Source organism: Brassica oleracea, chromosome C4 (genome assembly GCF_000695525.1).
Source record: "Brassica oleracea var. oleracea cultivar TO1000 chromosome C4, BOL, whole genome shotgun sequence".
Lineage (NCBI taxonomy): Eukaryota > Viridiplantae > Streptophyta > Magnoliopsida > Brassicales > Brassicaceae > Brassica > Brassica oleracea.
This window is the reverse complement of record NC_027751.1, coordinates 9503560-9508286: the sequence shown is the minus strand read 5'-3', so window position 1 is coordinate 9508286 and position 4727 is coordinate 9503560.

Here is a 4727-nt window from a genome sequence, read left to right as displayed (position 1 = left end):
TGCCTTCAACCATGTTGGCCTCAGTCACCATTGCAACGAAATCCTTCTCAGTGAGATTTGCTTGATGCTTCTCATCTCTAATCTTGCTGCGACACTCAGCTGTCTTGTGTCCAACTTTGTGGTAGTAGTGACACTTCCCCTTGAACTTCTTCACATTCAAATTGATTTCAATGCTTTTGTTCTTGAATTTTTTTCCAAAAGCCTTCAAGGCTGCAACAGTTTTGGAAGGCTTGGCAGAAGAATGGGCGTGTGCCTTTCCTTTGCCTTTGTGCTCAGCCATGTTGGCACTATGCTCCTTAGCAGTGACCTTGTCAGCAGTTCAAAGCCTTCAAGGCTGCAACAGTTTTGGAAGGCTTGGCAGAAGAATGGGCGTGTGCCTTTTTTCTCTCTATGTGCTCAGCCATGTTGATACTATGCTCCTTAGCAGTGACCTTGTCAGCAGTTCGGTTTCTGGATTCCATCTGAAGCCTCATGATGAGCTCCTCGAGCCCCATCTTCTTCTTCTTGTGCTTCAAGTAGTTGAAATCCGCATAGCGTGGAGGAAGCTTTTCAATGAAGCTGAGAGTTGTGAATGTCTCGCAGATGGACATTCTTTCAGCAGCAATTTCATGGCAAATGACCTGAAACACTTCCACCTGTTCCATAATGGGTTTTGAATCCACCATTTTGAAGTCATAGAACTTTACAACCACATACTTATGGCAGCCAACGTCCTCACCTCTATATTTCTTGTCCAGTGATCTCCATAGCTCTTTCGCAGTGGGGATCTCACAGTAGACACGTCACAAAGGGTCAATGAGGTGACCCAAAATGTATCCTTTGCAGATGAAGTCGGAATGCACCCATATGTCAACACTTGCGAGAGTGTGCACATTATCAATCCCATAAGGAACAAGGGGCTTGTCCTCCAGGATGAACTTGTCCAGCTTCATCGTTGTCAGGAAGAACATCATCTTCTTCTGCCATGTTTTGAAGCCTTTGCCATCGAACTTGTATGGCATCAGTCCTTGAGTGAACACGCTAGGTACAGACGGAGGAGTTTGAACTGCCACCGGACCACTTGCGGTTCCTGAAACTGAACATGTCTGATAAAGACCAGCACCGAATAGGCTACGGCGTGCGGTTTCATCAGCAGCATTACCCACTGGAAGGGTAGTTGTTGTTGTTTCTGAAGCGGTTGACGTTGTGATTGTTCCAGCGGTTGTTACGCCAGTTGCATCAGTAGCTGCAACGTTGAGTGGAGTCTGAATGACATTCATGGTGTCAATGGGGATGTTGTTATCGTTCGTCATTTTTCTGTAGAGAAAACATGTAAACGGATTAGAACTCCATTAAACAAATAACATATTATTTTAAATAAAATAATAGTCTAAAATCGATGTTCATTTTTGGTGTTTGAACCAAATAATATCGATATAAGTCTTGAGAAAACGTTTTGCAAAATCGCTTAAAAGCGTTCGTAGAAACCGTTTTGTATAGACTCGGAATGTTTCACAAACTCGCTTAAGAAAGCGGTTATTGAAACAATTCATATATAAAACGTTTTGATTAATAATGTATCTAAAACGTTTCGTGGAAGATGCTATAAGCAAATCGCAAACCTGTTTACAGAAGAACTAAGAAATGTTTCGCGGATAAGCATATAGCAAATCACAAACATTGTTATGAGATAAGTAAGAAACATATATCAATAAACGTGTTTGCGGTAGTGCTACAGAGCAAAACGCAAACCAGTATGAGATAAGTAAGAAACGTTTCGCGGAAGTGCTACAGAGCAAATCGCAAACATCGTTCCAAAACCTGTTAACAAATCCTTGTTAAACTGTTTCATAAAACCGTTTTTCAATCCGATTAAATGCTTTAGAAAGAAAGCGAAATTAGAGTTAAGATTGTAGAAGCCGGAAAACCGGACTGACATAAACGATATAATAAAACGATGTTAATGAAATAGACGATTGTAAAAACGAATACAAGAACGATAAGAAATCGTATTCGCAAACGGACATGGAGTCGAGATATAATCTCTTTCCTTAACTCTAAATATTCGCTCCGTTAGTGAGACGGGACTGTACGAATATCAAGTCCCAGGATACAACCATGGCAGGCGAATCACGCTTCATTCGTGATCGCCTTATCGAACTATAAACTCTACGAAACACTCTCGGATTCATGACTTACGCTAAGGGATTTTTGATGTTGGTTTCGATACAAAAAAGTTAAGAAATGAATGAAGAGAGTCGGGTTTATTTAAAGAGAAGAACGAGAGCCGCTTCCCGCAACAGTTGCTGCACGTCGGCGGAAATCTCGTGGAGATCACGGGAAGTTGAGTTTCGAAAACTTTTTTTCAAGACTCTATTATCTCGTTTAAGTCGTTTTAAATAAAAATTGCATGTTGTTTGTCCCAAATTAAATGGCAAAACGTTGAGTTTACACTACAAGAAAACAGCGGTATTCTGACGGACATTCCGACGGAAAATGAAATCCTCGGAATATCCCGAGGAATTTCCGAAGATATTCCAAGGAAACATAAAATTTTGTTTCCTCGGAATTTCCTCGGAATATACCGACGGAATTCTGAGGAAATATCTATCCGTCGGAATATTATTATGGAATACCGAGAAAAAATGTATTCCTCGGAAAAAACCGATGAATTCCGAGGATATATTATAGCCGTTAGAGAGCCGTTGGAGGATTTTAAAAATTCCGAGGAAATTCCGACGAACTAGCCTTTTCCGTCCATATCTTCATCCTCCCTCTTACTCTCTTTACACAGGAATTTGATTCATAAGAAACATGTCTTCTTCAAATTATTTTGGTTCTTGGATCGATCGACCTCATTTGAATCCGAACACAAGATTGTTTACGGAAGAATACCAACGAGGTATAACCGAATTCATGGGGTTAGTTCACCGACAACCGGAAGCAAAAACAAGTATGTTAAGATGTCTTTGCTCTAATTGTAAAAATAGAAAGGTTATTAAAGAGTGGGATGTTTGGACTCATCTATATTTGAATAATTAAACTAGTTTTTATTTATTAAAATTATTTTTTGTTTATAAGAACTATTTTTATATATTTATTAAACATTTTTAATATCTATAAAACTTTTTTTGTGATTAAAAACTATTATTTGGGATTTTTTTAAAATATATATATATATATATATATATATAATATAAATTTCTATATTTATTAAACATTTTTAATATTATTAAAACTATTTTTTGTAATAATTAAACTAGTTTTTATTTATTAAAATTATTTTTTGTTTATAAGAACTATTTTTATATATTTATTAAACATTTTTAATATCTATAAAACTTTTTTTGTGATTAAAAACTATTATTTGGGATTTTTTTAAAATATATATATATATATATATATATATAATATAAATTTCTATATTTATTAAACATTTTTAATATTATTAAAACTATTTTTTGTAATAATTAAACTAGTTTTTATTTATTAAAATTATTTTTTGTTTATAAGAACTATTTTTATATATTTATTAAACATTTTTAATATCTATAAAACTTTTTTTGTGATTAAAAACTATTATTTGGGATTTTTTTAAAATATATATATATATATATATATATATAATATAAATTTCTATATTTATTAAACATTTTTAATATTATTAAAACTATTTTTTGTAATAATTAAACTAGTTTTTATTTATTAAAATTATTTTTTGTTTATAAGAACTATTTTTATATATTTATTAAACATTTTTAATATCTATAAAACTTTTTTTGTGATTAAAAACTATTATTTGGGATTTTTTTAAAATATATATATATATATATATATATATAATATAAATTTCTATATTTATTAAACATTTTTAATATTATTAAAACTATTTTTTGTAATAATTAAACTAGTTTTTATTTATTAAAATTATTTTTTGTTTATAAGAACTATTTTTATATATTTATTAAACATTTTTAATATTATTAAAACTATTTTTTGTAATAATTAAACTAGTTTTTATTTATTAAAATTATTTTTTGTTTATAAGAACTATTTTTATATATTTATTAAACATTTTTAATATTATTAAAACTATTTTTTGTAATAATTAAACTAGTTTTTATTTATTAAAATTATTTTTTGTTTATAAGAACTATTTTTATATATTTATTAAACATTTTTAATATCTATAAAACTTTTTTGTGATTAAAAACTATTATTTGGGATTTTTTATTTTTTTAAAAAAAAAAAATTAAAATTTTTTATATTTATTAAATATAATTTTTTTAATTTACAGGTCTCAAGATGATCAGACCCGGCCTCGACAGCGTCGTGGTCGTGGTGGTATGGGGTCAAACATGGTAAGGATGATCGCATATCTTTGTTGGAGACCCAGATGGCGGCTCAACAGGCGGGCTATGAGGCACAGAGGAGGGCTAATTCCCGCTGCTGCACCCGCTCCCGCTCCTCTCGCTCCCGCTGCTGCACCCGCTCCTGCTCCTCCGGGTCCTCCGGGAGTGATGAGTGTTGCGGAGTTGGTTCGACAGCCCGGTCGTGACCATCTTCCCTATCTCACTATGTATCCACATGGAGGGGGTCAAACATGGTAATTAAACATATATTTTTTTTCATTAAAATTTTATTCATTATTAAGCGTTTGTTCTTTTTATTAGGTTCAACCGATCCGGGAACGGGATCAGCGCATGGATCAACCGTATGATGTACTCGGCCCTCGACAAGGGACATCC